Below are 24,137 nucleotides of genomic sequence, written 5' to 3'. Positions count from 1 at the left end.
GTTTTTTTTTATTCTTGAACCTTTTGAGAGCCTAAAGCAGAAGCTGAACTGAGAACCTCTCACCCTCTGCATGAGTTAAAGCCGTGAGGGTTGTGTGGAGATACTGAAGCGCTCATCTTGATATTTCATGAAAATGTAGTAAAACTCAGGTTATGGTTTCTGATGTAAGGCTAAAGATTGGTGTGACTATATAATCATCAAAGTTTAGTTTCGTGGCTTTTATTCACGTCTTAAAGAAACATTGCTTTCTGAATTTCAAGTATTGCATCTGCAAATTAGTCACATTTATTGATGGCGTTCAGTATTTATTCTGACTAATGGTAATGGCTTTTTCGTTGCTGCTGCTTTAGGTTGATTGCACTTAAATTAGTTAGCATAAGTGCCTCAATTGGATTTGGATCAAATGCTTTTCATTGCTTTTTTTTAAAAATAGAAAATAACAGACACACACCACAGAATCCCTCCCACTGCTCTTTTACCAAACCTTAATGCATCTTTTACTTCTAAAACAACCAAGTCTCAGGTTTGTGCATTTAAAATACATCCAATATTTGACCATTACCCAAATTTATCTGCTGAAATGCGTTGAAGATAAGATAGAAATGGCTCCTAGGTATCTAGACTTTTTTTAATGATCCAGTGATGACGACTTCAACCAGCAGTTCAAACTTTCACAATCATCTCTGAGCAATATTTTGATAATATTCAGATCTGGAGCGCATAAGAAGCTATGGATCAGTGTTTCTTAAATGTTTTCACTTACCCCGTTAAATAAACTCTAAAGGACCCCTAAACTTAAAATGCCCCGGCAACGACACATCTTAATATACACAGCCTGAAATTTAAACATTAGTCTCTTATTTTATGATCTTTATTCCTCCTAATGTGAAAGGTGGCGCTGTTTTGTAAATGTGACCCAAGAATACGTCGACTTGGGGCGTTTAGAGTTATTTACAAATGGATTCTAAGCTTTCCAATAATGGAAAACACATGGAAATAATCACATTTCTTAACTACAAGTGTACTAGTTGTGTGCATTAGTAATGTTTACGGCTGTATGTAATTTAGAAATGATAAAAGAAAAATAGACTTGAGTTGCTTTGGTGAAAACAAACATTTTCTCTCAGCCCGGTAGAGACCAACATAAATAATTTTATTTTAGGTGTTAAGATGCAGTTGGTCAGCAGGGGGCGCAGCGCTGCTCCTGCGTCGTCATATCACATTCAGCACAGACCTGCGTCTGCCTGCCTGCAACGTGATACGTAAAAGTTCTGCAACTCGCCACCTTTATCTTCAGGCTTTATTTTTAGTGACCCAGTTTTAAGCCACTTATCTGTTATCATTTTCAAACACAATCATTTGGTAAGCTAGTTGTAGCGTCGCAGTTGTCTTTTATAAGTCACGGCAAGTAAACTGTCTACATGCAGTAACCGGTGGACCACTAGGGGGCGCCCGTGGACCACTAGGGGGCGCCCGTGGACCACCAGTGGTCCGGGGACCACGGGTTGAGAAAGACTTACTTTTGCCCATGTGAGGAGACTTTGTGTTCTTTAAAATGCCCTTCCTATGCGTTTTTCATTTCAGTATGTCAGCATAGGTAGAACATTGAAAGATATAAAACTGTGACAGCAGCTGGTTTCTGAACTGCATTACCTTTTAAAATCGATTTTAGCTTTTTCTCCAAAAAGAGAAGAGGAACTAAAGATGAAAGATCTTTCTCTCCTGCTACCAATAAGGGTAGAGGAACCCCCAGTGAGAGAATGGATGAAGCATATGAATGCTTTTTCACTCACTACATGATCATTTTGGCAGCGGTTATCTCTCGCTTACCTCCTTCCTCTCCTGCTCTGACCTCGCTGCACCTGGAAGGTGTATCAGCTTCTGTATCTGATCTTCCTTCTCGCCAGGGTTCCTTTTGTCAGTGGCTGTTCTTGCCCACAGTATCGAACCGAAATCCAGGCAGGTGAGGCTGATTCATCAGATAAGCTATCAGACGCCTGCATCACATAGAGAAACCATCAAGTCATGAAATATGTGTCTGGCTGTGAGTCGGGATGATGGTTCTGAGAAAACATCAGAAACAGCAGCTCTGGGCTTTAGCATATGAAAGAGGACGCATTTCTGCACAAACTGGATGTGAAATAATGCCGCTTTTTTCATACTTTCCACAAATATATAAAAATCAAAAAAGGATAAACACAAGAAGATCCAAATGAACATTTATTTTTAAACTGAGAATCTTGTTGCTAGGCCTATTTTAACCCTCTTAAGCAAAAAAAAAAAACTGTTTAAAATCAAATCTTACTAACATTGTTGATGGTATTTCTTATAATATTATTTTTCATGCAGGTTTACAGATATATGACATATCTTGCTCTTAACCAGGTTGTGTAAAATGGCCTCTTTTTTAAAGCTTTTTATCATGTTAGAATGTCAAAGCTGCAGTTTTGTTTTTGATGAGTTTATAACAATCTTTTCTGCTTTAGCTCTGCTTGTTGATGTATTATTTACATCAACAATCAGCTGAATTTACCTCATTAACGTTAAACAATGCTTATTTTGTCTTTCATGTTTGCTGTTCACCAGGAGAAAAATGAACCACAGAAATGCAGTTATTCACTTTATTAAACTATGAAAATAGTTTTTATTGAAAATGGGAAGATAATCTTTCAGCAGCAGCTTTATGAATGCATGAGGAACAGCTGTGAAAGGGTTAATGTGGCTTTGAGGAAGACGTTTTTCTGCAGCAGCCATTTTTAACTCGTTCGAGGAGGAAAATGAAGCCACAGTCGCCATATCAGCAACTTTTAGGTGTTTAGTAGTCAGAATGGTTGAATATTTTTAAACGCTGGCCAGCTTTGACCAAATGGGAGCAATTAAAACTAAAATAAACGGATTTTGTTCATCAGCATTTCTCTGCCTGTACATCAATTAACCTATGAGACGTTTCCAAAGTCATCATATCATTTATATTTTCTCTGAATCTTCCCCAAGTTTCACAACTTTTGGTTGCAGTTTTAGCTCTTTGAAGTAGTTTTACTGAAAACTGAAAGAGCCCAGATGTGTCATCTGATTGTTTAAAGATCATTTGTTTGGAAACTTAGGATTTTGAATACTTTAATAAATCTGACCGATTCACTCTCGCATTACAAGAAATATCCTTTATATATGAAGAGAAATTTACTGTAAATCATTATTATGGCATTTAACAAGCATAAACAATCAGAGAAGTCTTTTTATTCTAGTAAGTAAACGTCTGGTGTCACTGTATTGTTAATACATTTGTTTTTTTTAACTGGCATTGTAAATCTGTTTTAGGAAGCATCAGCATTTGCTGTAATTCTGACCTAAAACACCATTTGGATGTATTTGGAGCCAAAATCCAGCATCCTTTGGTGTGAATAAGTGTTTTCAGATAAACTGATGCTTCCACAGATTTGGCTAAATCAAGTCGTTATCTTCTAAACCGCAAAACGTCCCATGTGTTCTTTAGGATTATGTCTCATCGCTGATCAATGGCAGAGGCAGAGCATTTTTGGCATTATCAGTGTCGCAATCCCTAATGCCGTTGCTGAGGATTACTGTTCCTTGTAATCTTAGCTTAGTCGTTTTTAGAAGGATCACTGAGCCAAAAGTGTATTTGCCATAATTTAGTAATCTGTTTTTAGTCCTGGTATTTGCAGGAATACGTACCATACCATTTCCCATCTCCTGCTTTTCCGCCTGCTTCTTGTCCTTGTGAAAATGTTGAAAGTTGGCCCGGCAGGCCTTTAGGAATGAGAAAAATAAGGCATAATTCAGGAGAAAGCCTCACGGCTACAGGATCACATTTCTTCTTCTGCTTTCCCCCACCCCGCTTTGTTTCAATAATTCGACTTCATGTGAATATAACTCAGGGCAGATTGGCCACAAAAACACCCAAATAAGACAAACAGCAAGTTAGAAAAAATGATGGCAAGTAGAAAAAGAAAGAGAAAAACGTCTCAAGAAAGCGAGATGGAAAGAAAAAAAAATGTTTGATTGAATGAGGTTTAGCCTGACTGTTGGACCAAAAACAGTTTCATCCCTTTTCCTGCCTGTAATATTTTCCTTGAAGCCTTCTCATGATTAATGAAAACCCGCTGAGGACGGGCGGTCTTCCACTTTCTCTGCTGAACTGCAGGGTCTTTTCCAGGTCAACAGAAAAGAATTAAATGGAAATGGACCGCCATGTTGTCTTCGGTCTTCAATAGAAGGTGGAAAGAAAAATCCAAAACTGATGAATAATTTTTTTTTGTAATATCCATTTCATGTATTACAAAAGTCTTGTACCTTGTAATAGTTGATGTTAAATTCCAAGCTGTAATCTTAGAGATTGGTTGTTTATTTGCTCTGAGAAGCTAAAAGGTAGTAAATCAGCAGGGGAGCTTCGGTTGTTAGCCCGTGCTAACGCCCGTCTGTTGTTTGGGCTCTCTGTGTGAGCCGGTCCCAATGTGTCAGGATTTAAATAGTGATGCTAGTTTTAGTCTGCCTGTGCATTTAAATCAACACATTTTTGCAACATAACTCACCTTTTTTGGATAAAAAATAAGGAAACTGATTTAAGAAGTCCAACTTGATATGAATGTTTCAAATTTGCAGAAAATCTTAATAAAGAATTCGTCTTGTTTCTAGTGCATATGTCTTATTGCAGTTGAAATAAGACAAGTTTTGTCTCATATATACATATATGAGCTTGTTTTAAGTAAATAATTCCTTTATATTGATGAGACGGTTCTAGTTCTCTTGGCAGATTATTTCACTTGTAACATGGGAAAAATGTCTTGTAATAAGTGAAATAATCTGCCAATGGTATTGGAATCGGGTTGCCAGGTAACGGGCCGGGCTAGGCTGGGGTTGCCAGGTAACGGGCCGGGCTAGGCTGGGGTTGCTAGGTAATGGGGTGGGCTAGGCTGCGGTTGCNGGCTGGGGTTGCCAGGTAACGGGCCGGGCTAGGCTGGGGTTGCTAGGTAATGGGGTGGGCTAGGCTGCGGTTGCTAGGTAACGGGCCGGGCTGGGCTGGGGTTGCCAGGTAACGGGGTGGGTTAGGCTGCGGTTGCTAGGTAACGGGGTGGGCTAGGCTGGGGTTGCCAGGTAACGGTACAGTTCTCTTTGTGAAAATCTGCAAACTGTTTATCTTTGTAAACTTCAAAATAACTGGTTTCAAATATAGTATCTTGGTATTGTTGGCCAAATGTAAGAATTTAAGAAACTAAATCATAAACTGTAATCCATAACCGATATATTTAATCTGAATTATGAGCTTGCCTTTTATAGAACAAAATATAAAATTTCTTTCCCATTTTTCCAACATTATGCATACAGTATTCGGTGCAGATCCTCCCACTGGTTTCAGATCATGCAAGTTGAACGACTAAAAGCTTCTCCGCAGTGACATTTACTTCACGAGTGATTTATGGCGCTTCCTGCTGTCATCTCCTGATGCGTTTGTTGGAATCAATAAAACACTAAATGACTGACGACGGACATTTTTATGCCGTGTAGTGAACCGTTGGAACTGTTGCATGTTTTTTCTTCTATCAGAGGTGTTGCCCCATCGGCGGCTCTTGTCCAGACCTCATTATCTGTCCTGATGTGACATTTCCTCTTTAAAGGCCACAGATAGATCTTGGTTTTGTAGACTTGGTTCAGAAAGTAATGAGCCTTGCTGTACTAGAAAAAGAAAATTCTGTGGTTTAGTGTTGCTAAATACTGGTTTTATCATATCAAACAGCAGCATAACTTAACATTTCCCAAGGGTGGAGGTGAAAATATTCCTCTTACGTTCTCATTTAATACCTGTGGTGAAAAACTGTTTTCTTTTAATCTTCCCCAAGTTTTATAAAATCTTGCATAATCTGGCTACAGTAAGCAGATTAAAAATAAATGCTTCAACCAAAGCATTTATTTTCAGTAAGAAAACATTTGTAAGTCAAATTAGCATAATGTCCTAGAATACATGTGTCAAACTCAAATCTGACATTTAATCCAAATTACATCCAGTTTTTAACTCACACAAAATTCACAGATATTCACATTTTTTCTGACTTTACTGCAAATTTTTCTCAAAATTGGCCAAAAACACTGTTACGGCTGCTTCAGATTTACTTGATGTCAAGTTATAATCTGTCATCAATATGGCGATTGATAAAAAGTCGCTTGTAATATCATACATTAGCACAAATACCATAAAAGTTCCTTTAAAATATTTCTAAATTGGTGTCACAAAATCTGTGATTTTGATTGCAAAGAAATACAAAAACAATCAAAAAATCCTGGATCAGTGTGAAAACATGTTAAATATTTAAATTTAAGAAACACGTTTTGAATTCAGAAACTTGTAGCTATTTCATGATATTTGAACAATTTAATGGGTTTTATCAATACATCCTGGCCCTTTAAGAACATTCAGAGTTTTATAACCGAATTTAATAGTTTTCCACCCACTAATTTAAGCCAGGAAGTCAGACATTTATGTTGGATGTAAAAACAATACAGTAAAGATACTGTAGGCTGTTTAGTTTTTATACATTTTAATAAAATATTGACACATGGACGTTGCCATGTTTACGCTGCAATGCATTCTGGGTAAACAAAATATGCTTGGTCCAATTGTGTTGGCTTTGTTTTGCCAAAACAGCCTTTCCAATTTAAACCGGAGCATAGGGAATGTAGAAATCGTTTTTCCCATGTGGGAAATGACCCAGATTCATTTAATATATATATTTTTTAATTACTGCTATCTGTGACACGGTGTGTAAATTTACATCAGTCAAATGCAATATGATCAGCAACAACTCAGGTAAAGTTGGTGTTTATTCATCAACCCAACATGCAGGAGAAAAAATGACGACCAGGTGAAAAACATAACAAAAGTTATACATTTTTTAAAATAGTTTTAACATATTCATTTTTTTAGTTAAAAGGAAAATTACAAAACATTTAAGCCAATCATGGATCCCTTTAAGATTTACATGTCAACATGTTACCAGATCGAAAAAAGGGTGTTTCACACTGCAAAACATTATTTGTGCAGCTACCATTTTAAAGCTTTTAAAATATAAAAGGACAACAAACATTGAACAAACTGCTGAATTATTATTATTTTTTTCTTTTTATTTAATTTGGGAATAGAAACTTTTTATTGCAGTTACAATAACGAACAGCTCTGGAGGGGCGCATGTATTCTGATTTATTAATGCTGGAGACGAGCCGTTACTCAGGTCTACTGTGTAGATAATACTTCCCAAAGTAAATGCAAACATTTAAATGCAAAACACAAACCTTTTGTGAGATTGAACTATAAACGGCCAAATGATCCTTTTGTCATAAAACATTAATTTCCCAGAGCTCTGCTGAAACACATTCTTTAATGAGATAAGACCAAGAACAATGGAATAAGATAGGTTCATGTGTGCAGCACTTTGTAGGAATAAAAATGTAAATGTGACAAAACACAAACAAAAAACTTTGCAGGAATTAACTTGAGTCATGTTTTTACAGCTCAGATTTACAGCAGCGATCTAGTTGGAATACTGATCATGTTGAAACGCTTTTAGCCTTCATTAAGTTTTTTGTGTTTGTTGCCACGGTAACCACCTGATCTACACATGAAGTCTGCAGCGAAGCCTAAAGCAAAGCCAAGATCTATACCATTCATCATTTATTGTGATTACATTTTCTATCATAAGAATTTAGAATTTAATCGCAATAAATTCCAATTAATGTTTAAAATCCCCCAAAACAGTCCGTATTGTCGAGATGTTAGTTTTACTGTTTTCTCCACTGATTTCTTTTTAATTTAGAGCATCAAGAAATAAAGATTAAACAGTTGGTGTGTGCATTTAGTGACATTAATTGCACTCCTTTCAGTCACAGACGCCTAAAGTTATCTACAAAAATGATACCATTACTTTTATCACAAAATATCATGAGTCCATATCGCCCAACTAAACCTACAATAAACTCAACTACACTTCACTGATAACTGTTTTTATATTTCTGCAGAACTTGAAGAGCTTTGCAAACTTTCCTAAACTCTAGATGCAACATCTGTCACACCAAACTCTTCCAGAGTTGGCTTATTTTTCTTTAAATATATATATAATCGGCCTTTAAAACAGCCCTCTTACAAATGTCTTTTTAAACGCATGATGTCTATAGTGAAGCCAAACTCTTTCTCTTTGCTTTCCTCTGTTGCAAATCTGACAAAGTCAATAGTTTACAGCAAAGCTTAAGAGTTGAAATGAAGCATAGTGCAATATGCTGTAAGTTTTCCTGCCAGACAGATTTGCCTAAGCAGCAGTGAGCTCAATGACCCGATTCCCTATCAACAAAAAAGGGAGAAAACATGAAATATGTCAGTTTTCTTGCTTTTTGCTCTGCTAGGGTGAGGCAGATCTGAATGCAAGTGGGAGGCAGACACCTCCACATTTCCCTCTTTCTGCCTCCGGTGGGAATCTGAGTCATGCCGTCTATGCAGCTTATGGTGGTGTGACATGTTTTCCAAATTGTATATGTCATGTCAAATTGTCTGTATCTTAAAAACCCAAAGTCACTAAACATTTAGCTGCTGCTCTTCCATGATTATCTTTGACTCGCCCCATGCTGCGGATTCAGAGCCTGGAGCCTGAGACTTAGTGGAAATGTTCGACTCACAGCAGGGAAATCGCTTTAAATGTTAAATTACATTTTACATACTTGTCTAGAATGTAAACACAACATTTTTAATAATTAAACATACTGGATTTAATTTTGCATACCTATATTGCTGTATAAATTGCAGTTTTTAATTTCTAGAATCCATGAATGCAATGTAAATCGTTGTCTCTGAGCCGAGACGGATTTATGCTCTGAACATTTCCTTACATTAAATCACACACAGCTGTGGCATCGCCATGCATTAAAAACAACATATCTGTAAGACAAACATCTGATTTTTGGGGGTTTTATTTATTTTGCTGTGCTAAAATAAATCACAAACTTAAAATACACCTACCAAATAATTTTCTGTACAATTGAGCAACATAATGAAGGATATCAGACTGTTGGTACAAGACAGATTAAAATGGTGAACATCAAATTTTATTTTAAGAGGACATAAACAAGCAAAAATTGTTTAGTTATTCTGTTAGACTCTTGAAAATGGGAAAGAAAGAGGAAAAGAAACAACCAAAAAACTCTCTAAAGATAATTGAAAATGTCAAAAAGAACTGGGATTTCAAATTATTTTTCCTCTATTTTATTTTATTTTTTACAGTCCATCCATTTTATTGTTTAAACTGTGGCTCCCCATCTCCGATGAGGCATCTTTTATTTCTTTGCATTGCTTTTTGCGAAGTCTCTTGAGTTTTTTGGGTTTGAATTCCCTTGTGCATTAAGAGAAGTCAAAAAATCGTGGGAAAGGTTCCTTATTTTTTCTGAGCCAGTCCTTGAGAGTTGATGTTCTGCAACTTTTAGAGTTTTCTCTGGTCCAAGTTAGAGAATCAAATGAGTGCATACATTCCTCCTGATGAGATTCAGCGCTACAGAGTCCTGATAATGACCTGAATATTTGACTGAGGCTTGTTTGAAGCAGATGCATCTAAAAGTTGCAGGACATCGTCCCCCAAGTAACTCTAGATGTGAAGTTTACACAGAAGCAAAATTGGCTCTGTGGATCAAAACCGAAACCAAGGACTGAATATACAAAGTATTCATGAAGGGCCTGCCTCAAGCATCTGTGTGGGTGTCCCGCTTTCTTTCTCCATTTTTTGGAGTTTTCATAGCTGGTAATGAAGCAGTGAAAGCTGGACACCATGTCGGGTGGGAGAAATATTAGATATGTAATGAAAATAAGAGATATCCGGGGGGAGATGACAAAGGTTGACGTTTAATTGGCTTTTCTTGATTGAAAATGATGAAGAGATTTTCAAATGCAGGGAAGTGCATTTGAAAATGAAGTGTAGAGTAAAGCCGGCCCACAGAGCAAAAAGCAGATTATAAGTGGTTTAAATTTATTTATCTGCGTTATTTTCCTGTTTGCTGTGGCCGCTGTAATTTTTAAACCTGCAATACAAAGAAACCGGACTAATTCCCTCGTTTGTTTGTAGTCATGCGGTAGTCATGACAACCATCAAACAGGATGAAATATTTCATTAAGTATAGGAGCCATGGTTTAAGTTTTTACAAACTAAATGTAATTATGTAAAATGACCAGTTCTCAAAGAAGTGGAACAGGGCAGTTCACATTAATAATTAATTTAAAATGAACACATAAATATGTGTGTGTTTGTGTTTAAATCTAGTAAAGATATGATTTTGCCACATGTTAACCTAATGAAATGTTTGTTTTGTGTGAAAACAATAAAATTAGGTGAATTAGCCCACCGATACCTCTCTTGGCCATAAGGGGGCAGTAATCCAACAATAAAACTGCACTAAAAGAAAAACCAGTTTAAACCGGATTAGTCTGGATGTTCATCCGCAGACTACAGTCATGAGCCTGACAGGTTTCTCAGTTTTATTAGGTAAGGATTATTTATTCTACCAGTTTGCTGTTGTTTATTGATAATGTATTTAAAAATATGCCTCAAACTAAACAGGCTGCCTGTTAAAAATGAAATCAGTGGAGGTTGACTAGGTTTACGTGTTGAATGTGCCTCTCTTTTTTTAATTTTTATTTAACTCGGTGCCCATCTTTCTTTTAAAATGTTCTACCTGGACGTTACTTTTGCGGGAGGGTTTTCCTGTATCGGAATTTATATTATCTCTCTATCAAGGCTATTTTTCGTTTAATTTAAAAGATGAATGTGTTTAGTCCTCTCTTGCATCCTGACAGAAACCAAACTGTTTATAGATTTATATCCAGAGAAGACATATTTTGCATACCAGAACATCAGTCATATTTTATAAAAATGTAAGAAATCAGGATGCTACGACTATTTTTGTGACGGATTCCTGCTCATCCTGGACCGCCTGGTTTTGTGGTCGCAAACGACTAATGGGCGAAACCAAACTAGTAATTTATATCAATGGAGAAATCCTCCAACCGCTAAAATCCTTCGCCACCATTCTAGCTTATATGAAGAAAAAGGAAGTTTTGCTTCTGAAGAGGTTTTTGTCATTTCCTTCAGTTATTCTTGATGCAGCGCCCCCACAGGCGAGGAGGGGAACAGGTTTCCCAATTGGGCGAAAAAACGAACCGCAGCAGCTGAAAATGTAACAAATGTCCGAGTCTACCGAACAGTCAGGTATGAAAACATCCTTATATATTTCAACCAACAGCTCTACTGAGACAAATACATAAAATCACACAGACTGGAGCTTTTTCTTCACCTCAAAGCTTAAATTGAATGGAGGAAGGAGCTTTATGCTCGTCAAAACCTCAAGAGAACTGCAACTTTGGTTTGATGTCTAAAAATACACAGCAGAAATTGCTAGTGTTGCAGCAATGTACCAATTAAGGATGAGGTTATGAGGTAAGCCAATGACAACAATACGGAGCACGGCTTTTTCAACCCACCAACGCTTTACACGAAGGGGAGGAGGAACTGTAAAAACAGCTTCCTCTATTCAAGACATAAATCACATGATGGTGTGTGATTCACCTGCGGTGTAATAGTTACTGTTCAGGGTGGTTGTAATTAGAAGCCTTTGTGTTTGTAGTACAAGCAGTCCTCAGCTTCTAATTATTAAATTCGTCAAACATTAATTTCATTTCAGCTCTTGTCAGGTGGGAGTAACATGCTAATCAACAATCTCTTCATATTTCTGAGTATACCTGTAAATGTCAAACAGCAGCTGCTCCTAGTTTTGAATGGGAATAATTTCCTTTGACTTGTTTTATTAAGTGGATGTGTGAATTACAAGGTGGAGGCTCAGCATGTGGAGTAGTTTTCAGTTAATTAGATTAATGGTTTAGATTGAGGGGTTTTATGAAAAGTCTCTTTTTGTGGAAAGTAAAGCTGGAACACTAATTTATACAATACATTTGATGGCAACAGAAAAGGTGGGAGAAACATCCAGACTTTATAAAGTAAAACTATAAATAAAAAGGATAATTTTTTTATTAAAATCTGTCTGGCATTAAAAAGTCATAAATAAGTATAATTAACAAAATTATTTAAAAGCGAAAAAACATCAAAGTGCCATAAAACAAAGAAAAATGTTTTTTTGAAACAGAATCCTTGAATCCAAACGTTTTGATATTTCACTGAACCCTCAGTTATGTTAGCTTTGCTGCTACTTCAACTTTCTATTTGAATTTCTGTTTGTAGCAGACGACTCTTTATGACTGAACTTTCATTTAGAAAAGGAATGAACTGTTTCTGAATCTCATGTTTATCAGGTTTATTACCCTGTTAGTGCAACTTGAGAGGAAGCTGTGAGGATCCCTCTTCACTGCAAAGACACAAAAATAACTGTGTTTTTGCAATTATTTCAAAACTTGTGTTTATTGCACAAGCTCCTACTTGGCTTTGTGTTATTTCAGGTGCACTAAGACATTTTCACTAAAAATTAGACCAGATCTACTTGGTAATATTTTGTTTTTGCAGCGAGATAAACCACCTAGTGAGCATAAATCCCTCTGTTATCATTTCCCTCTGCTTTCCTTTCAGAAATATAGCTGTGAACTGTCTAATTGTGCTCGTTTCTCAGCTCTGTAGAGGCATGTCTGCGTGACAAAGAAAAGTGTAATTGTGTTTGAGGGTGAGGGCTGTGAGTGTGACAGGATGTGCAGCTGCTCTCTTGTTCACAGCTGACTGCCTGTTTGTATTTGTGTGCCATCGCTGCTGATGAGTTATTGACTGCTGGGTTCAAAGCTGTGTAAACCGACTCTTCCTCCCTCTGGAGGGCAACCAGATCATGTGCTCTTGTAGCTACAAAGGAGTCTGGACAGCATGGATCGTCTGTTGTTCTAATCAAATTAAGGTCAAATCAGGAGAAAAAGAAAAAACAAGACCTATAATCCATACTGTCCATACAGTGACCCGTAGCGTTTATGTGACTCCAGACGCCAAATTACATCAAATTATTCAAGTTTAGAATCCAAACTCGACAAATCCCAGCATAATGCATAAATGTGCAATATCGTTTGGTTTAAGTGATGCCAACTCCCACCTGAAGGTGGCAGCATTTCCGACTTTTACTACACTGCGTCTCCACCTTATTTGATGTTGATACTGGAAGTAACAAAAGTCACATTTATTGTCATATATTAATATTGCAAAATTCCTTGAAAAAATGTCTAAATTAGCAACATGAATTCTGTGATTTTGATTGCAATAAATCCTAAAACAATGTTTTGATAACTAAATATCATTTAGTTTTAAAAATTCCAGCTGCAGAGACAGATATTATTTTTGCTGATTAATGGGTTTTATCAATACATGCCGGTACAACCGGCCCTTTGAGAACACTAGCGTCAAATTTATTTTCATTTTGGCCTCATCATAATCATTAAAGGATCAAAATCTGTTGACATTTTTAACTTCCTCTCTCCAGAACAGTAAACTGTCCTATTTGTTTTATTTTTTTACCGAGCAATAAATCAGTTTATAAGAAAATTAGTTTTTCCATGGAGATTCTAACAGGGCTAAAGGTTGACCAGCACAGTAAAGCACAGTGGATGATTGCTGCATATTGAGTTTAATAACATAATCCTAATCCAAACCACTTTTTGGCTTGATAAACATTAGTTTTTTATCAATCACCTTCTCAAACAAGTTTCATATTTTATATCTGAGAAGCTAACTCTGACTAATTTCAACTGACTCTCTTGAAAAAAATGTGGATTTTGCTTCATTTTTTTCTTGCGCATAACCAAGGAGGTTTTAGTTTAAAAGCCATTAAAATAAGTTTTGAACATGTGAATATTTGTATACATTTAAATAATATTTACCTGAATCGTGTGTGTTTTTCAGATACTCCAGAGAATGAATGCAGCTAAACTTGAGGTGAGTTCACTGACTCACGTCTGCCAGTCCTTCACAAAATGTTGCGCCCTCTAGTGGTCTGACAGGTACCGCATGTAAGCAACTGTTTAACTGTGACATCAGCTCAATGTGCGATGCTACAGCTAGCTTACCAACTTACAAAAAATAATGGATAAATGGCTTAATACCGGGTCACTCAAGAAAAACTGAAGATGTTTGTGAAAACAACTCGTTCATTAGCGATTCGATTCTTTTGAACAGCTCAGTCGGTGAGAATGGTTCTTTATTTTTGACTTTGCTAGCTTATAATGCTCTGCTGTCACGTCAACCGCTTTTATTCTTAGTTAAAGAGTTTTGAAAGTTTTTTTTGTAGAAAATTTCTGAGATTAATCTCAAAATTACAGATTTTTTTTTTTTTTCTAGAAAATTTTCAACTTTCTATTTTATACGCCAATGTAAAAAACCCTTTCAAATCTTAGATCTACAATAAATATATATTTTGGAAAAAAATATGTAACTTCTTTATTTGCTTGATTTTGGGTTGTTAGTTTTCAACTCCACAGTTTTGGCCCATATGACAAAAAGTTCATCCACATTGTCTTATTTTTTAATTTTTTTTAAAGCTTTTCCACTAAATTTGACGCAATCTTAAGGAAATTCAAATGCAGAGAATTAACCAACCAAGCGGTTTGTTTTTCAACACAGAAATTAACAGCTGGTTAACAAAATGAATAAAATCAATTGCATCTAATGAAATCTTGTGCTGTAAAAACCGTCTGACCTCCAGTGGAGCGTGTCCTCATGCTACATGCATGTGTCGCCTATCCTTTCTGTCCCATTAGAGCGTCCTTAATGGATCATGACAACATGTAATGAAGTAATTTTCTGGCAGATATGGTGTGCTGTCCTGCTGTGCTGTCAGCTTCAACACCAAACCTGATGTGTCTTATTTATAGCGGGAGCCAGATGCAGCTGCCTTCCTTTAAATAATTAACTGCTGAAGACTAAGTTAATGTGCGGACGCGCAGTTTCCTCTTTGACCCATCTGTCAAGCAGAGAGACTAATAAACTGTCAGTGGAAATAAACAGACTTAAGATAACAGCTTAACAAATTGTACGCAGCTGGCAGCGATAGTGTGCCGCTTACTCAACACACCTAACACTGCAAAAAGAGAAAACGAGTCTGTCAGTATTATTACTGTTACGTTCCAATTTGGATCCGTCACCAGGGCTGGAAAACGTGCCATCAAATATTATTAATGTAATTATAATGCTGTCATGACACAGGAAGAATACACTTTGTATCCCTGCCACTTAGCATTTGCTGTCAACGTCTTAATCAGCAGCTGCTGTTGGTACATTCTGCATTTTAACAAATTCAAGCAAGAATATTAAACTGATCCGATTCAACACGACAATAAAATTCAGTTAATCTTCATGCTCACTTTCATGCAGAGAAAATGTTTATCCAGTTGGTTGGGTTTGTCTGATATCCTTCAAAAATCAACATTATGAAATGATTATCCATTTTGTTTTTGGGGCATTTCTATAGAGATGTAAGATAATGAACCACCTCCATATTTCTTAAAAGTAAAGTTTGTGGAATGTGGTTGCTGTCAACTTTTATATTTGTCTAAATTATAAATTCAGTGCAAAAACACAAAATTTTACCAAGTACTTTTTATCAAGTTTCTAGTGCAAATATCTTAATACACTTGAAATAAGAAAAAATTAACTTAAATAACATTTCAGTAAGAAATATGAGATTGTTTTAAGACAATAATTCCTTAATATACATCAAAAGGTTCTTGTTCCTCTGGAAGATTATTTCACAAAGAGAACTGTACCGTTACCTAGCAACCCCAGCCAAGCATAGCCCGTTACCTAGCAACCCAGTTCTGTTACATTGGCAGATTACTTTACCAAAAATGGAGGAAAAAATCTTGTAAGTGAAACAAATATTTTTTTCAATATTAAGGAATTATTGATTTTATTGATTTAAAACAAGGTCATATAATTATTGTTGAAAAATTACTTGTAAGTTAATTCTGTCTTATTTCAAGTGTAATAATATATTTTCACTAGAAACTAAACCAAAAGTACCCGTTTGTTTTTTGCAGTGCATCGGCCTGTTAACATTACTGATTGGAGACGTACAAAAAAGTGTAAAAAATAAAAATGGCAGCTCAACGAAACATTTATATTGTGGCAGGTACAATGTAAATATTTCACACCCTTGCTTTTATTGTGAAAGGGAGAAGGTGAGGTGTGAAGACACCAATGGTTGTCATTCATTCGAGTTTTGGTTGGAAGACATTGAGAATAAATCAAGACTCAAATTACTTTTTCGTCTTTTTCTGCTGACTTCCACAGTACGCTGATTAAAAAAATGAAGGTATAGAAATAAATTTCCAACCAAACAAAATGTTTTGATTTACATTGGACCCCTGGTATTTGTGGGTCCAGTTGCTTAAAATCTGTAAATACTTGAGAACTCCTCTAAAACAATTAAACTGCCTGTTTAATAGCTCAAACACCAAATTTACCCTAAAATGCAGCTTTACAGGAAGTATGTCACCTCGACATCATGACATTTCAGCTGCAAACAAATTATCACTGAATATTATTTGATGAGAGAAATATTAAATTAAAGGCAACCATTATTCTTTTCATTCCTTTTCTTTAAAGTTACTACATATTTATAAAGCCACACAAAAAGATATTTTTATTCCCAGACTTTTTGTTTTTCCATAGAGCATACTTCATGTGTGTTGCAGCTTGACGGTTTTGAAAATATTTCAGTTTTTAATGAGTGGCTGCTTCTGATCGTTGCTCCTTTAAAATGATCCAACTTTAACTGCATAAATCTGAATAGAGATTTCTAAAATATGAAAACTTTTATATGTGCGAAAAATACGAAGGGCTGTTTTTAAAAAGTCTATACCTACTAATTGGTAGTAACTAGTTACATTTACTCAAGTACATTTGAGTAACTTTTGGGGAAAAAAACAACTTTTAGGAGTATTTTATCTTTACTCTTCAGTAATTTCTTGGATGGCTATTTTACTTTTGCTTGAGTAAAAGTTGAGTATAATTTTTAAGTACTCTTCCCATGTATAAATCATACTTTAAGAGTCATCAGAATGTAGTATATCCGTCTCAGTATGTGATTTTGAAAGTTAATTTTGCTAAATGACACAAACATGAACCAGTACTAACACAACTAATCGGTAGTGTTCACAGCCAAGTAGGAGAAATAAAAATCTACTGCGGTTATTTTGCTCGGTATCTTTTAAAACCCAGTCCTTAAACCTCGGAGTACTTTAGCTCGAACCGTGTCTCTCCTCATCTTCACTCGAGTGCTTTCACTCTGAGATCCAAGCTTGCTTCATGCTGAAGTGGCGCCTCCTGAAAATTGCAGATTGTGGCGATGAAATGGACCGTTGCTTTCTCTGCTGCTTCACAGTCAACAACCAAAAACTCAAATCAGGGTTGATGTTGCTTGGATTGCTTTTGTTGAACAGTTACCCACAAAACTAAATCTAAAAACCTCGATTCTCTATTTTAAATCTGGTTATTTTAATTGCTGTTGAATGTTTTTTGTCTTGTGAAGCTATGAATTATAGCAACTTCTGGAGTTTGCTTTATTTTCCTAGTTTTATTCACCTGCACAGCTTAAAAGTGACTTCCTGTTTGAAACGACTGAGGTGTTTTTGTTTTCAGCTCCACGCAGTTCAGTTCACTTCACATCTGAAATGTTCCCTCCTGTAACGCGTTAATTATATTGAAGTTAAGCTTCGATTTCCACCAAATCAATTTGTTCCCTCCTAAAATAAACCAACTGCACTGATCTAAAAAATAAAAAATCCACGTAAATGTAACTAGTTGCTGCCCAACTCGGCTGATAACAGACAGATGGGGTTTGGTAAAGGCTGCACTATTTGAGATAAATGCTTCAGTTGGCATGGAAATATGAAAAGTGGCATCGCAACATGTCATTGTTGACCAGTTGTTGTTTGTTGTGATGGTTGTTGAGGCATTTTGGTGTTAAACATATTAAATCAAGTACTTTAGAACGAGTCAACTATTTATCTGTTTAAAGTGAATTTATCTCACCTTCATAAAAATCACAGGACAAAAAACACAAATGAACATTTTCTCATGAATATTTGCTTTCAGTAGAAACTAATGTAGAAACTTGAGAAGTAGTGCATGGCCATATAAAATTTACACAAAAGTCTTTAAATGTCTTTAAAGATTTTTAGACTTTAGAGACGGCCCACTAAGGAAGCTGAAGAGTATTTTACAGAAAGTACTGCATTAAAAAGTGTTGGATTCAAACGGTAATCACTAACACATTCTTTAAATCCGCAGTGGAGTAGCTTATATTTTCTAAATTTAGGAATACTCCTTATGCAAACAGCGCGTTTTGAACTATCTGTGTGAGTGTGTTAATCTGGGAAGCCTCCTCTGTCCTGTCAGTGACACACACACACACACACACACACACACACACACACACACACACACACACACACACACACACACACACACACACGGCAGACCTCCTGCTTTCTGGATGGCTGACTACTGAAGAGGGATAAGACTGAAGTCTTAGTTGTTCCAAATCGGTTTGGGCCGTTGCCAACTGCAGAGCACATTTCACCGTCTGCAGGAGCCTCCAGGCTCTGCAGAGTTTCACCCAGCTGAAAACTGAAAGCTGAGGACTCTTTTTCATCAAATACATTTGTTCCCTCCTAAATAAATCGACTACATTGATTTCTTTTGCTGATACCAACCAGTGAACCATTGACTGGTTACATGGAAATTACAGTTCAGGTTCTGTATATCAAGATAAATCAGAAATATATATACAGGTGCTTCTAAAAAAATTAGCATGTTGTGATAAAGTTCATCATTTTCCATAATGTAATGATAAAAATTAAACTGTCATATATTGTAGATTCATTGCACACCAACAGAAATATTTCAGGTCTTTTATTGTTTTAATACTAATGATGTTGGCAAACAGCTCATGAAAACCCAAAATCCCGTCTCAAAAAATTAGCATATCATGAAAAGGTTCTCTGAACGAGCCGTTAACCTCATCATCTGAATCAACAAAGTAACTCTAAACACCTGCAAAAGATTCATGAGGCTTTTAAAAACTCCCAGCCTGGTTCATTACTCAAAACCGCAATCATGGGTCAGACTGCTGACCTGACTGCTGTCCAGAAGGYCATCAYTGACRCCCTCAAGCAAGAGGTGAGACACAGGAAGACATTTCTGGACCAATAGGCTGTTCCCAGAGTATCAAGGCTCCTCAGTGGGAAGGAAAAAGTGGCAGAAAACGCTGCACAACGAGAAGAAGAGGTGACCGGACCCTGAGGAGGATTGAGGAGAAGGGCCGATTCCAGACCTTGGGGGAAGCAGTGGACTGAGTCTGGAGTAGAAACATCCAGAGCCACCGTGCTCAGGTGTGTGCAGGAAATGGGCTACAGGTGCCGCATTCCCCAGGTCAAAGGTCAAGCCACTTTTGAACCAGAAACAGCATCAGGAGCGCCTGACCTGGGCTACAGAGAAGCAGCACTGGACTGTTGCTCAGTGGTCCAAAGTACTTTTTTCGGATGAAAGCAAATGTTGCATGTCATTCGGAAATCAAGGTGCCAGAATCTGGAGGAAGACTGGGGAGAAGGAAATGCCAGAAGTCCAGAAGTCCAGTGTCCAGTACCCACAGTCAGTGATGGTCTGGGGAGCCATGTCAGCTGCTGGTGTTGGTCCACTGTGTTTCATCAAGGGCAGGTCAATGCGGCAGCTATCAGGAGGTTTTGGAGCACCTCATGCTTCCATCTGCTGAAAAGCTTTATGGAGATGAAGATTTCATTTTTCAGCACGACCTGGTGCCAAAACCACTGGTATACTCACCATGGTGCTACTGTTGGCCTGCCAACTCTCCTGACCTGAACCCCATAGAGAATCTGTGGGATATTGTGAAGAGAAAGTTGAGAGACCAAGACCCAAAACTTTGGATGAGCTTCAGGCCATCGAAGCATCCTGGGCTCCATGACACCTCAGCAGAGCCACAGGCTGATGGCCTCCATGACGCACTGAAGGCTGCAAAATGATTCCTGACCAAGTATTGATGCAGAACTGAACATAATTATTTGAAGGTTGACTTTGTTGGTATTAAAACACTTTTCTTTTATTGGTCGGATGAAATATGCAAATATTTTGAGACGGGGATTTTGGGTTTTTATGAGCTGTATGCCAAAATCATCAGTATTAAAACAATAAAAGACCTGAAATATTTCAGTTGGTGTGCAATGAATCTAAAATATATGGCAGTTTAATTTTTATCATTACATTATGGAAAATAATGAACTTTATCTCAATATGCAAATTTTTTGAGAAGGACCTGTGTATATATATCAGAAAATGGCAGAAAACTCAATCAATCAATCAATCAACCAAGTTATGTAGCACATTTCAACAACAAGGCAGTTCGAAGTGCTTAAAAACACAAAAATACAAAGTCATAAAACACCCAGTCAATTGAAGGATTACAATGACCAGATGAAATCTCATTATCTGAGAACGTTTTATGCTAAAACGTGTTTTATAAAGTCCATAAATCTATTCTAACTTGTTATAAAGGAAGCACAATGATAGAAAGTTATTTCATTTTCTTGTTGGTTGCAGTTTGGTGTGAAACTTTATAGTTTGCATAATAAAACTTTTGTACCAACTTACCAAATTCAGGTTAAACTTTTTCAGCTGTTCCAGATCAAATTGGAGGTTTGAAACTTGTGATAAATTCAGCTAAATAATGAGACTAAATGATCATTTATTTGTACAAACGTCCAAGTCGACCATTTTCTTAAGCTTCTTGTGTCCTGAATGGGTCAGAATAATAAAGCTCTGAGCTGAACAGTAACAAGCACCTTCCCTTGTTTATATTTCTGCTCCCTTTATGGCTCCAGACGGAACCATAATGTTTATAACTCCACCTTTAATGTTTCACAAAGACGGAGCAAATGGGACTCCTTGTTGTACAGTGTAATGAATTATGCATGTATTCTAATAAACAGAGGTATCTATGCCCTTTACAGGGATCGCTCTCTCACGTACAGAATACATGAATGCATTGCTATATTTATATGTTGTATAGAATATTTTCTYTAATGGAAATTTGTTGTAAGATTAATGCTGTGGGGGATAAAAGATGTAGTTTTGTTAGCAATTACTGTTAATGGTTTTGAGCAGGAGAGTTGGGTATGTGGCCAAAAAGTAAATGGATTGTTTTTCACCAGAACCCCACGGCTGCTCCGACGTCCAATTTAATCATCTGTGCTTCTGTAAAACAGAATCAACACTAAAAAAGCCACCGTTGGCCAAAAACACGATCCTGCAGGGAGAAGGATCACCCAGATCCACTCATCCAGATTCCCTTCAGCCTGTGCACAAACACAACTTCCTTCACATTCAGCTCTTACTCTCACATTTCCTCACACAGAAATGAACAAAATGCCACAAGAACAAAATTCAGATTTTCCCAGTTGAAGGATTAAACTCAACAAAAGGTTAATATCAGTGAGAATATTCTGTCGAATTTTCCTCAGATGTAAATAATCCATCATCTGGCCTTGACGTCAGAATATCTGCCTCTCCTCTCATATGTTGACTTTATGAAGCGATAAATCATCTTGTATTAGCAGCGCAGCGTTTGACGTCTGTTGTTTCAGATTCCCTGAGTGGCATCCTCACTGTCCTGAGAACAAGTTGATACTAAATCAGCTGTTATTTATGACGGTTATTAATCTGCGTGCTCGGTGAAGTGCTTTCCCTCTGCGGCTGATGTCTGTTGGTGCTCTGACTCTTATTTTATCACCTTTTCCTGCCTCCTGCCCTCTGGCTGCTGGAAAACATTTAGATCCATAACTCTGTTACATATAATTGATCCAGCCGACCGCTGAACCGTTTGCAGATTGGATTCTTCTGGAACATCATGATTGCTAATTAAAATTAAACTTTTTTACAAAATATTTTTAGCAATACACACAAAGTCAGTGATTCCATATAAAAATAAAAAAACACTCCAACGTTGATATTCTTTGTAACCGTTGAGAAAACAGATTCTCTGGCAGAGCGTGGGAAACGTTTGACCTCGGATGAAAATAATGAAACATGAAGATTCACCGCCACAAACGCCACAAAGCAAAAACAAAATAAAAACCGACATAAAGATGGAAACCAAATCATTTATAACCGCAGCATGACTGTTCATGCTTTGGCTTCCTGCTCACAAATTTAGCAGAAGGAAAAGAAAACGGCACAAAAACTACATTAATGCATATAAAAGGGACGATGCTGAATTTAAGTCTGACACTTAATAAATAATATTACATATTTTGTAAAAATGAAGCTGCTTTTACAAATTATCACTAAAAGAATCAACATATAACATGTTATGTTTTTTTAACCAGGAAGTGAAGTATATGCAGTGTTTATAGTTATAAACGCTCCTTATTTATATTATCTACCAAGTAAACATGAACATGATTTCTTTATCCAACTCACTTCAGTCATTACCCTGGAAAAGGACTTTGATTAAATCAGTTGGTAATGTAACTAGTTACATTTTCTCAATTACATTTGCTTTAGTAACTTTTTATTAAAAAAGTACTTTTACTTTTAGGCTGCACAGTGGCGCAGTGGGTAGAGCTGTTGCCTTGCAGCAAGAAGGTTCTGGGTTCGATTCCCGGTCTTTCTGCATGGAGTCTCCATGTTCTCCCTGTGCATGGTGGGTTTTCTCCAGGTACTCCGGTTTCCTCCCACAGTCCAAAAMCATGACTGTCAGGTTAATTGGTCTGTCTAAATTGCCCCTAGGTGTGTGTGTGAGTGTGCATGGTTGTGTGTCTCTGTGTTGCCCTGCGACAGACTGGTGACCTGTCCAGGTGACCCCGCCTCTCGCCCGGTACGTTAGCTGGAGAGGCAGCAGCTCCTGACCCACTGAGGGACAAGGTGTTAGAAAATGGATGGACTTTTACTTTTACCTGAGTAAAGTTATTAAGCATCTGTACTGTTGAGTAGAATTTCTGGATTTTCTTGCTTTCTACCAGCCTCTGGTTTTTGTCCTCCTCGTTTTCTGCTGCAGCCTCTGAAAGTTTCAGAGTGAAATGCAGAAGCTTTCATCTCTCCGTTTCCACTCAGTCTCGCTCTTTGAAACGGACCCGATCAGATACCCGATCAGATCCCTGATGAGATACCCGATCAGTTAACCGATCAGTTACCCGATCAGTTACCCGATCAGGCACAGCAGCTCAAGACGCTGCTGAGAAACGTCAGATGGAAACATCGCTTTCCATCCTGGTGAGTCACAAAAACAGGGCATTATGGGAAAAAACTTTGCTTAAATTAGCAAATCAAATCTCGCAGATTAAAATGATCCGGCCGTTAGGAAACTGATTTCAATATTCAAAACAGTAGAAATGAAAAATCAGCCATGTGGTTAAATCCTAATACATTTCAGTTTCACTTTATTTTATTCTCTTGGTTGTAATAAAAACGGCAGATTATTGAACATTACCACTGAAATAATTTTTTTAAGTGTCTGCTGTGAAACATTAGAAGGTGTTGATGTTACATACAGGAGGAAACACAAAGTTATGTTAAATATTTACCGTGAATATAAACGTTCTGCAGCTCCTTTCCAGCTGATGGCGGATCGCATGGGTCTGATGACGGATCGCTGATGACGGATCGCATGGGTCTGATGACGGATCGCATGGGTCTGATGACGGATCGCTGATGACGGATCGCATGGGTCTGATGACGGATCGCATGGGTCTGATGGCGGATCGCATGGGTCTGATGGCGGATCACATGGGTCTGATGGCGGATCGCTGATGACGGATCGCATGGGTCTGATGGCGGATCGCATGGGTCTGATGGCGGATCGCATGGGTCTGATGGCGGATCGCTGATGACGGATCGCATGGGTCTGATGACGGATCGCATGGGTTCGATGGCGGATCGCATGGGTCTGATGGCGGATCACATGGGTCTGATGGCGGATCGCTGATGACGGATCGTATGGGTCCGATGGCGGATCGCATGGGTCCGATGGCGGATCGCTGATGACGGATCGCATGGGTCCGATGGCGGATCGCATGGGTCCGATGGCGGATCACATGGGTCTGATGG

At 37.4% G+C, this 24,137-nt stretch overlaps 1 long non-coding RNA gene across 2 annotated transcripts in view; it reads left to right on the top strand.

The window, feature by feature from the left end:
* The window catches only part of LOC103475325 (uncharacterized), a 79,060-nt gene that overhangs the window by 53,094 nt on the left and 1,829 nt on the right, over window positions 1-24,137 (top strand). The window contains exons 1-2 of one of the 2 annotated variants that reach the window (XR_001777283.1): window positions 11,206-11,249; window positions 13,923-14,020. This is a non-coding gene — a long non-coding RNA (uncharacterized LOC103475325). Of the gene's footprint in view, window positions 1-11,205; window positions 11,250-13,922; window positions 14,021-24,137 lie in introns of those variants that run through there. The other variant, XR_535319.1, reaches the window with a different exon arrangement.

This window comes from Poecilia reticulata, linkage group LG14 (assembly GCF_000633615.1).
Source record: "Poecilia reticulata strain Guanapo linkage group LG14, Guppy_female_1.0+MT, whole genome shotgun sequence".
NCBI classification, from domain to species: Eukaryota; Metazoa; Chordata; class Actinopteri; order Cyprinodontiformes; family Poeciliidae; genus Poecilia; species Poecilia reticulata.
Note: the sequence above shows the minus strand (reverse complement) of the source record. Positions and strands in the feature narration are given on the sequence as shown.